This window comes from Chenopodium quinoa, unplaced genomic scaffold (assembly GCF_001683475.1).
Source record: "Chenopodium quinoa cultivar QQ74 unplaced genomic scaffold, ASM168347v1, whole genome shotgun sequence".
In the NCBI taxonomy this organism is placed as follows: domain Eukaryota; kingdom Viridiplantae; phylum Streptophyta; class Magnoliopsida; order Caryophyllales; family Amaranthaceae; genus Chenopodium; species Chenopodium quinoa.
Window position 1 is genome coordinate 186347 of NW_018744729.1, and position 11193 is coordinate 197539.

At 44.7% G+C, this 11193-nt stretch overlaps 4 non-coding genes across 4 annotated transcripts; all 4 read left to right on the forward strand.

Annotated features, from left to right (window-relative positions):
- The first annotated feature begins 239 nt into the window (after window positions 1-239).
- TRNAE-UUC lies at window positions 240-311 on the forward strand. Its single transcript has one exon. It is a non-coding gene; the product is annotated as a tRNA-Glu (tRNA).
- Window positions 312-2175: 1864 nt separating this feature from the next.
- On the forward strand, window positions 2176-2248 carry TRNAM-CAU. Its single transcript has one exon. It is a non-coding gene; the product is annotated as a tRNA-Met (tRNA).
- A 7575-nt stretch (window positions 2249-9823) lies between these two features.
- TRNAN-GUU lies at window positions 9824-9895 on the forward strand. The gene has a single exon. It is a non-coding gene; the product is annotated as a tRNA-Asn (tRNA).
- Window positions 9896-10709: 814 nt separating this feature from the next.
- TRNAY-GUA lies at window positions 10710-10792 on the forward strand. The gene has a single exon. It is a non-coding gene; the product is annotated as a tRNA-Tyr (tRNA).
- The last annotated feature ends 401 nt before the right edge of the window (window positions 10793-11193 follow it).

Below are 11193 nucleotides of genomic sequence, written 5' to 3' on the forward strand. Positions count from 1 at the left end.
TTCAGGGAAGATGAAAGACAAATATAGAGATCAGAAGGCTTTATGATCGGAGAAAGGGAAGGGGCGTGGTTGGTGTGTCACTAGATCGGCAAGGGAACCCGTAGGAAGGCGAGCTACGTGAGGCCGAATTCACATCAGAAATCGCCAACATGAACACAAACGAAATCTTTAATTGCGTATAGAAACAAAACGAACCACTTCTATTCTCGGAGCTGAGGTATATGAAGAATGGCTTTTTGGTCCCTTTCGTTCAGTGGTTAGGACATCGTCTTTTCATGTCGAAGACACGGGTTCGATTCCCGTAAGGGATAGGTACTCATTCTCGGCCGCTTTCAGTTAGTGTTCATTGCTAAGTGATTGCTCGCTATCTGGCTGAAAAAGGTGGTCCAGAAGCTTCCTCTCTCCCAGCAAGCAAGACGAGATCACCACTTCTCTCAGTAATGGACTTTCTTGAACAATTTCATTGCCTTAGATGTCTTTTCATAGATTTTCGAATTTCCGACAGAAAGAATCTCCATGCATGCCTTCTTTTTCTTCTCCTCTCAGCCGTCCATTTTTGTTCTTTCTAGGTTTGTTTTTGTTAGGCATTGAACCTTGCCTTAGGTGCTGAGTGGTGTCCTCTCTCTCCTCTAATACCTAAAAAAGAGTTCCGTCTATAGGGCTTAAAGCTTCAACCATGGCATGGCAGTAAGTTGGCCCAGTCTCTTGCCCAGCCTTCGCCTTCTTCAGTGGCCAAGTTGAAGCGTTCAACGGCTCTTCGGCCTACCACCGCCTTTCTTGAAAAAGAAAGTTGAGCTTTTTCAATTGAAGCTAATGCTGTGCTGTCCTTCCCTTGAAAAAGAGAAAGCGAGGACTTTTTTTTTTAGCTGCTGGCCTAAACAAAAGAGATTAGTCTCTTGATCGATCGATTGATTGGATCGAAGTACGAAGAGGTTTATTGAAGTGTGAGATCAGCCCAAGACTAAGGCCGAGCAACTAGCTGCTGCAAGATTGGACGTCTATCTATCTTACCCCGCTCTCCTACTCTTTAAAAGGCCGGCGGAAAGAGTGCTCTGCTCATCTTTCTTACGGCTCGTTAACGCCCCCTTCGGCTTCTTCAATTCTAAAAGGTAGTGTCTTTTTCCTATTCTTATTGGTAAATAGCGTTTTGTTTTGAAGCGAAGGCATTATTGAACGAAAGAGATGCCGGGCCGGTCAATTGCATTAAGTAGGGGATGCAGGACCTGTCTTAACCACAAGTGCATTCGTCATCGAGGATGACCTCGATCCCACCAAATTTTATTCCAAAGTTTGTATCTTTATTTTGGACTTTAAAGTGAAAAAAAAGGGTGACAAAGGGTATACTTTCTTTTCTATATAGCCGTCTCATCAATGAGCGTAGATTGATAGAAATGGCTTTTGTGCTGGTCAATCTCTATCCCATTCTTCAGGTATAGTTTTGTTTGATTACAGATCGGCAGGTGATCCGCCCTTTCTCCCCCTTTCGTCAGTCGTCTTGATCCGCCAGAGGGTCTTCTTGCAAAACCTTGAAGAGGCTTGATGGCAAAGAGAAGTGAAGAAGGAGAACCTAAGGAAGGTCTCTCTCTACCTCGCAAGCTCTTGGATCCCATGGCTAAAGCTTACTTCGGTGGATTTTGGGTGAGGGTAGAGGAGTAGGATAGAGAGTGAGTATAGGATAGAACCTCCGGATTCAAGGGATATTTTAAAAAAGGTGCTAGTGCCGTTACTGGCTACCGACCCGGAAGGAATGTTGGGCAAAAGGGTGATGGATAAGCTATTGATGGTGCCGGTACATAAGCCAAATCAACTGGATCTCCTTCAAGCACTCAATCTGGATCTTCATCTGTAACAGGATATGCCTTTCACGCTACTGGCCATGGATCAATAACTCTATCTACTAATGATGGATGTTACTCGTGCTTCTGGGCTATTGGCTATGCTGACTCAGATACCCTCACCACCTTTTAGGCAGGGTCTACTTCTACTGGTGTTGGATTCTCCCTGCCTAAGTGGCCGATCTTAGCGTGTTAGCCGCCGTCTCATTTCGTATAGTGATAACGTTTTCTCTTTCTTAGCGCTCCGCTATCCGCTTTATTCTCCGAATATGCGCATTGGAACTCTGGTTACGCGGCTTTCTCTTATAGGGGTCTATTTTCTCTGACTTGACTCAGCTTGACCTACTTGACTCAGCGGTTAGAGTATCGCTTTCATACGGCGAGAATCATTGGTTCAAATCCAATAGTAGGTAAAACCGGCCGAAACCCCTGCTTTTGCCGGCATGACAGCAAGGAGTCAACTGAATGACCAAAGCATTGGCTGCTTCAACTTGTGGCCTTCTTCGACTTGCGATTCTCTCTAAGAGAATCTGATCTACGACCACCCTCTCTTCTTCTCTTCATGTATGTGGGCTGCCTGCCCCGTCCCGAATAGACAAACAGGAACAAACTGAATAAAGGCACGAGAGAGAAAGTTGAGTATCAACTCACCTCCCTTCTTCCACTATTAGGGGAAGACCAGGAGGGCCGGAACCCCTAACGGAAACCTTTCACCGCGCCACACGATTCTTTTGCGAAGCGCTCTCTCAGACGTTTCCACTCCTGCCCCCGCAAGCAAAGAGGTTTCAAGATACCAAGCGACCGAGTGAAAGTGAACAGCCCCGAGCAAATATTCTAGAGAGCATACCCTTTGTTTCTACTCTTTCTCTCTTCTAAGAACAACTAAGAATCTAAAAAAAGAATCTTTTTCTTTTTTGGACTCATTGGACTTCCGACCAATGCAATGGAGTGATGATGCATGCGTGCATATAAACTTCTAAAGAGTGGGTTCCAACCCTGGGTGACACTATTTAACTCAATCCATTATAAGGTAATGCCAATTCGCTTAGAAGATAGAGTAAGGCTATTGGTAGATTATTTCTCTTTTAGAATAGACTTTGAGATAAAGAAGACTTTAAGGAGATTTTTTCGAGATAAGGACTTGCAAAAGTCGAGTAATCGCAAAAGTAAGGTCTCAGACTCGCAGAAGACAAGTGAAAAGTATCTCGAGGTTTCGCCGTGGGAATTTCGCGAGAGTTTTCGTCGCTTTGATTGGTTTGAGAACCTGATTGAAGAAGACCAGAATTTTGGAATACACATAAATCTACAGATCCAGTGTACAGATTTATTCTAGTATTTTTCGATAAAGATAGCAAAAAGGTGCATTCATTTCTAGGCTAATTCAGTGCCTTGTTTGTGGATGCTATATATGAAGTAGTTAGACACGCGGGGGATCAGTTGGGTCTTTTAAAAGGACTCAATCAAAGGACACAAAGAAGGGGAGCCCACTGTTTTTCTGAGGTTGGGTTTTGAGAAAAGAGAAACCCGCAGATCTAGCGCTAATGGCTTCTTCAATCAAGCGATGTTGTTATAGCCGAACAACAAAAGAAAGCATATGAACAACATCTATAGTTGTAAACAGTAAAAAAAAAGTTCTTCGAAGCTGTGCTAATGGTGGTCAAGGATAAGGTACTACCTTCAGTGGGAGACATTGAGTCTGCATGATAAATCTGGGAGACTCCACAGAGAATGTATAAGTCAGTGACAATGGTGAACATGAAGTTTCTTCGGCAACGATTTTTCCAAACAAGATGCAAGAGAGGCAATGAAATTGTCTCAGCACTTAGACAAGATAAAGAAGATGATCAAAGAATTGGTAGCAGTGAGAGTCAAAATGATTGATCGTGATCAGTGACCAGGAAGTCTGCTGAAGTCCTTTGAGTCTTTGACAACCACTCTTTCCCGTGAAACTCCTTCTTTCTTTAACTATGATTGATCTGACCATTTTCTTTAGGTTCTGAAAGAAAAGAGATTTGAACAGCAGTCTGAAAAGACTAATGCTGCGCAAAAGAATATGTTTCAAAAGAAGAATAAGCACAAAGTGAGTGCAGAAGGACCTGAAAAGAGTGTTGATCTTGCAAGAAGAAAGGTCACTTGAGTTTTGAGTGCCCATAAAAGAGGGACAAAGGGAAAAAGCCATGATGATCAGGAAAAGATAGTGTTGGTCACTACTATAGACCCCGTTTGCCAACATTTCAGATAGTTGGTAGATCGGGTCCTCGCATCATATTTTTTCCGAAAAGAAGAATTTTGTGCAGATATGATTGAAGAACTAGGTTCTTCATATATGTATGGGCAATGGCATTTCGACTGTAATCAGAGGCCGAGAGAATGTGTAATTGCTGTTGGAAAACGGAAAGTCAGAAGAAGTATAAAATGTTTCTTTTCTTTTTGTATCTGAAAAGAACCTACTCTCGATGAGAAGAGCCTTTACTTTTTGATTCTAGTAGTAAAGCGCTAGCACTCCCATAGAGTAAGGCTCTCTTCTGGATAGCTGCGAAGCCTTCAATGTTAGTATGGAGACTTTGCTTTCCGTTCGCTGAACAACCTCCCTGTTGCAACACTTTACTATGCTTCACAGGGCGAACTTCACCCTTCACCTATTTTTGAGCTATTGAATTAGGCGATCCGAAATTGATTTTTCACTCCCCTTTCCCTATTAGGGAAAGAACTTGGCTCTAAAATGATAGTAAGGCAAGCTTTATGTATTTAGGTAGAAGTAGACCTCGAGCTCTGGGGCTTTAAGGGATAGGGCAGGTTTGGAACCCTACCCCAGACCTGGTTGGAAGGGAACTATATCCTTAATCCAGGTTAGACTATCACACACGAGACTCGCCTGGGCTCTCATCGAGACCCACTCACTTCTCTCTCCTTAACATCTAATACCATTGCCCTGCCACTCTGCCTGTTTTCTTGTGGCCGAGTCGGGGCATTCTTCACTCCTGTTACAAGGTAGCCGTAGAGGCTTCCCATACTGACCTTCCAGTTAGTTCCACTTCTGGAGCGAAGCTGAGCACTCGGGGCATAAGGGCCCCGCGGTGATTATTAACATGCGCTTTTCTAGCCCATATCTTCTCACCTCCGGTCACATGAGCTTTCGAGAGCCCGGTCTGGATCTAAACGATTTGTTATCTATGTCTCATGTCTTTCAGCTCAGTGGGATCCAGAGAAAGACAGACCTACCTACCAGTTTTAAGTGGCAAGATCAATCAAACAAAATAGGCTCAAGAGAAAAACCTGCTTTCTTCTTCTTATATATCCTATCGTATACATTGTAATATAACCCTATTTTCAAATCATAAAGTACCCTCTCTTTAGGTAGGCCCACACATTTTAGGTTATCCAAAAAGAATAGAATGACTAATGTGATGTGAAACCCCCAAAAAGAAAAAGCTCCATTGATTTCCCTTTCCGTATGGCCGGCCAATCCATGACAACCCCACAACAAAGAGTAAAATGCCAAGCCCTTTCTCTATTAAAGAAAAAAGCATGCGCTCAAAATACCTCATAAACCCCAACTACTTTGTTTGTGTACTGGAACAGCTACCACTTCCTTAGAACAACACTAACTTACCGCTCTCTACTATAATATAAATATAAGAAAATCTAAGAAAGATAATAGCCCTATAATAGAAAACTGCCATGAATTACACACACGCAAGTAGTGGCTCGGCTCGTTTTTTCTTTTTCTAGTGGAAAGACATTTATCTCTGAGAAAAACACATAAAATTTTTTCGCTAGAGCTCATCACTGAAGAATGGTGGCTTGACTTTTTGGAATTAGAGAATAACTTCTTCGCGCGGGCAGCGTACGTACAAGGCTGTTCGGACCCCTTCCCTCTTGTATGAGGCGCGTTGCCATCGTCTCTTTCTCCTTTTTCCGTTGCAGGTATCTAAACATCTATTAGTTAAGGGGGTTGGGGCGCGAAGCGCAAACCGTTTTTTAATCAAATTATGATATGATTTGGTCGTTCGGAAGAGATTCTCTGAAAGCGTCCCTCGCCCAGGACATCGAGCGAAGAGCTCCAATGCGCATATTCGGAGCTAGGCGGATGCCGTAATCGCAGAAGCCGGATCAACATCATGACAACGGCATTCTGGAAACTGTTGGGCCGGCTACAATTGGTCTAATGTGTGAGTGCGTATGGCAGTACACTGAGAGCACCTTTCAAGTCGGCTGACAAAGAAAAAAGGGTTTCGTCGTCTTTTTCCCGCTTTCATCCTCCCTTCGCAATCGAAGGGATGAGATTTGAGGCCGGTTTTCAATTCGCTTCTCTCTCTCCGGCGAGGTTTGAACTTCGCATGGTGGGAAGGCTTTCACAATTCGCATCTTCCCGTCCAGCAAAGAGGGTGAAGGGGAGCGGGCAGCAAGTTGGAGGACACTGCGGAACCGCGTGATTGATCCATCTGCGCGATTCCCTAATTGAAGAAAGTTGGAAAGCCTTCAAAACCTCAGCCCCTACCATTCTTTTTAAGAAAATGAAAGCTGACTAGCAATCGCTCGTTTTTATTATTAGCATGGGATTGGATGTTCATATTTAATAATGAAAGACATAACATCTATTAGAAGGCAATCCCGGGGGAATTCCTATCGATTTTCGATGGACAACAATCCATCTTTCTCGCTTCTCCTAATCAATCGCGAGGGTTTCTTCGGGCATGAGAACGCAAGTGCCGAAATCCTACAAAATGTCCGAACGTCCGAGGACGAAAGAGAAAATGTTCCGCGGGGAACTCGTTTCATGTCGGCCTATTCGTGCCGCTTAGACGTCGGCCATGAAATCCATCACTATACTGAGCAGATCACGGGCATTCACATCTCGGTCAAACAGAACTGTGCGCGATTCTCTCGCGAATCGCCTTCCGCAAGGTATGGCATTCAGGGTTTGAACCCGGAGAGAAATCCTTCTTAATAGATACAAGACATTCGTTGCTGATCTAAAAAAGATCTTATCCCGTTAGCGGACGTTTTTCATTCTTCACCCGGTCTTTCTCCGATGTCTCCAAGCCGGCCATAGTAGAATAGATAGGCAAAGCAGGCAATAGCAGTCTGTTCTCGCCTATCGATAGATAGCAGGTTGCTTCCAAGCTCAAACTGAAACTGAATTGCTACTTTTGTCTTGTTATTGATAGAGTGGTATTCTCCGCTCCTGTCAAATAAAGTAGAGGAAGAGAGAAGGTAATGCCAATTCACTTACTTGGAACAAGTCAGGAAAAAGAAAAAAAATGAACAAGTCTAATGGGAGAAGAATGGCTGACACGTTGACTACCTTCAAGACTCAAAAAAAAAAAGAACCCGAGCGGTCTAACCTAACCCCCGGGGCGGACCCCAACCGAAAGACGCTAGACAGACTAACAGAAAGAAAGTTTTTGGGCAAGACAAGAAAGGAACTTGCCCTTTGAGGCCAAAGGATAAGAGCTGATTGCTGGCGATGACTTAGTGAATGAAAGAAAGTTCTCGAATCGGGTTCCGACCAAACGCAAAGCCAACGAGTTCAGTCGAACAGCGTAAGGCGATCGAAGTGAGGTTCAATCTTGATTGAAAGGAATGGACGAGCGTAGTAGGCTTAATAGTGAACGCAGACCCCCCTTCTTTTAGATATAAGATCAATGACTAAAAATAAAAAAGAAAAGACAGATGCCGAGAGAAACTGTTAGACTTCTTTATTGCGTTGCGCAAAAAAAGGGGCTTACGTTTTTCAGCTCCATCGCACTGCCGCATAAACAATGGATCCGCTGGGCTGGATGAGCAACCTTTTATTTGGCCTCTGCACTAGTAGTGAAGAGGCTTGCTACTTTCAATCAGAAAAGGAAGATGGAGCAAGGCAAGGGATAAAGAAGTTGTTCCCTCTTCTCTGGTAACCCGCCGCTGGTCATATACATATAGAGCGCTCCGCCCGCCACCGCATATGTAGAAAAAAGGGGAGCGGGGAAGGAAGAACATTTAACTTTGACACATGAGGTGGCGAGTTTGGCTAGGTAACATAATGGAAATGTATCGGACTGCAAATCCTGGAATGACGGTTCGACCCCGTCCTTGGCCTCGGAGAGTAGCGAGCAGCACGGAACTTGAATCAAATCAATCAAATGGCATAGTAGAAGGGGGCTTTCCTTTGTTTGTTAAAAATCCACAGACAACATTCTGGAACTTCCAAACCAAAAAAATACAAGGATGAGAAGGAGCTTTTACGTTACGCTTCAATAGAATGCAATTTTGAAGGGTAGAATACGCCCCATGGTCGATCGAAGATCCTGTACTACTTGAACTCAAATGAATCTATCTTACTTTCAATCCATCTTTGTCCAGCCAGCTCATAAGAAAATGTTAGACCAATCTCAGAGCTGACACAACCGAATTGGTTGAAGAAAAGGAAACCCCAACGACCAAGTACTCCCGCCCCAAAAAGCGGAAACCGAACAACCACCAGGCTCGTCTGAAGAGGAGGCGGGCGCCCTCTAAGTTTACCACCCTACCCACTAATGGACTATGAGGAGAGCAGGCGAACCGGAACCGACCGAATCACTGTAGCAAACCCTCCCTTTACTCAATAGATAGCGCTTATCCTCTTTCAATAAAAAAAATGAGAAATGGGGCAGAAAAAGGTCTTTATTGAAAAGGCTTTGCACCTGAAATAGGACTCCATAAGAATGAGTCTGGGCTTTCAAAAAGATGAAAATGCAAGGTATGTAGCCGCTTATGCGAAGCTTAGGGGGTAAAAAGAAAGTCTTTTGAACAACCAACCTGACATAAGGCAATGCAATTGCTCGCCCACTTAGAGCAGATGGAGATTCTCGGGCAGGGAAAGGTGGCACTCGACATCTATTAAACAACACCAAGAACAAAGTCATACCATGTCCTCGAAAGAAAGTAGTGATGATTGCCGTGAATGCTGCCCTCGAGGACGTGTAAAAGAAGGTCTTTGCCCATGGTACACCTCTCAGTAGAAGGGCGTGAAAAGGCCGTGGAGACTTTGACCGAATGAATAGGCATGCTATCATGATATCAATTTTGATTCAGGAAAATAATCCAGGATGAACGCTTTTTTCGTTCGCTATGTGCTGACTGGATGCGTACTCGCGCGATCGATCGATGGACGAGGAAATTGCGTGAATGACGAGACCGGCCTAACCTAAAGTAAAGGCTCTTCCCTCTCTTAATGGTGAATCTTGATTGACTGACACTAGGAACCAATTCGGAGAAACAAGAAGCATGGCATGAGATAGGCGGCGGAACAATTTCCGATAGCGAATTACTTGACTCGATGGATGGAGGTTTGGAACCCAACTCAAGGACGAAATCAATGTTGAGTCAACAATCATCGAGAAGGGCACCACCGAGCGAGGTCGAGACCAGCACCTTGTATAGGGTTCCAACCCTGCCCTTCTTCCAATATCCTATGCAAGCTTTAGCTTGACTAACAAGCGAGAAACTTATTGAAAGGGGGCGCGCTAGCTGCAATCAAAAGCGCGAACCTTATTGAAAGGTCCCCTTACTATAGTATAGATAGGCTCGAAGCTATTTGACTTTGATTGCAGGGTCAGATACTCCTTTAATAAGATAGAAAGGGCTTTTTCAGCTTGATCGAAATCGATTCTATGATTGAATAGCAGATACTTAGTAGTATAAACTCGGAGAGACAGACAGAGAGGGGACTCTATCATACCTGCGAACTCCTAGGATGAGAAGTCAGTCTCTTGTTTTTGGCAGGAAAAGTTCTACCTTCGGTAGAGTGGGTCTACTTAGCGAACTGGAAGGACGCGGAGATCGATTGATCAATATGAATCTCGAGAGTGGACGGTTGACTGCCGCCCCCTTGTCCTGGAGTCTCTCCGGCCGGGGAGAGGCTTGCTATCGTAACCTTTTCCCCGGTGTATGTGAAAAAAGTGACGAACCCATTTCGGTCATAGGTTAGTCCAAAGAACGAGAGTCGGCTTCCTTAAGTCCGTTGTTCCTCAGTAGCTCAGTGGTAGAGCGGTCGGCTGTTAACTGACTGGTCGTAGGTTCAAATCCTACTTGGGGAGAATTTTGAGTTATCGCTTTTCTGACCTAGCGACCCCCGTCCTTCTACTTCGTTTCTAAACTAGCAGAATCGTGGGACATCAAAAGTGGGAAGTTTTTTGTTGGTTTTTATTCCTCACTCTCGTATAGGCGAACTTGGTTCGTTCAATTCTTAGGGAGAAGAAGGATCCACTGGGAATGAATGGGCAGACTGAAGTAGTATCTTCATTAGCCGGAAGGAATTAGTCTCCACTAGCGTCATTCGAAGAACGAACAAGAAAAGGCGGACTGTTTAGGTAGGATAGATGGATATGGTCCAATGGCATGGCTAAAGCTCTGCCAGCTTCTTGTAGACTGAACTTTCTTTGGGCTCCGAGTCGTTTTTGGGTAAGATGGTAGAATTTTTCTTCGCCACTAGTGGCAACGAAGTTCTTGGTAATTAGCAAGGAGGAAGGAAGATCTCCACTCATTTCATTCAGTGCCTGCGGTAAGGCAAGGCGCGACCCACAACAAAGGAAGGGGGAAAGCTTGCTTGCTGTAGCCCTTTTTTAGTAGACTAGGCTTAGTAAGCGTAAGCTATTTAAGTAGGCTCGCAGCTTCGCCAGAAGCGACGAAGGGGGGCTGGGGAAGAAGGCCGACGACTACATGAGAGGGAAGCTGTCTACGAAGCTTTGCCCCTTGCTTTACAGAGATTGTTATGAACTGACTAAATGACTAGATTCCCCCGGAACGCTAGCTAAGCTAATAGTATTAGTTTCTCAATAAGCTTATTGATTGATTCAGCGAACAAATCGCCTCCTTCTTAGAACCCATTGAGGAGGGCCTCGGCCCGGGAAGGGGAGAGTGGCCGAGTGGTTAAAAGCGACAGACTGTAAATCTGTTGAAGTTTTTCTACGCAGGTTCGAATCCTGCCTCTCCCACTTGTTTGTTGTAGACTTCAGAGAAGAGAAAGAAGGCATTCGTCAGCGGAGGAAGGCCAACCGAGCGAAGCTCTTTCTTTTGGCCGTGCCGTGAAGTTCAATTGTATCGTATGTTAGTTAGAGAGGTTAGCGAACTACTACGATCTATAGATTCTCCATCTATATCCAATCCCAACGAGAATAGAAGCGAGTCGCTTCCGGCTTGGCTTGTAATCGTAGTCTTTTAGCTTATGTAGTGGTCGGCCTTCCTACACGCACGCGCTCGCAAGTACAACTTGCCTTGGTTCGGGACGAAGCCAAGCCGATACATATGATAGGCGAAGGAAAGACCCCCATTTCATAGCGCCTGGAGAACGCAAGTTTGATCGAGGATTGGAGAGGAAAGGTGGAAGAAAAGGCTC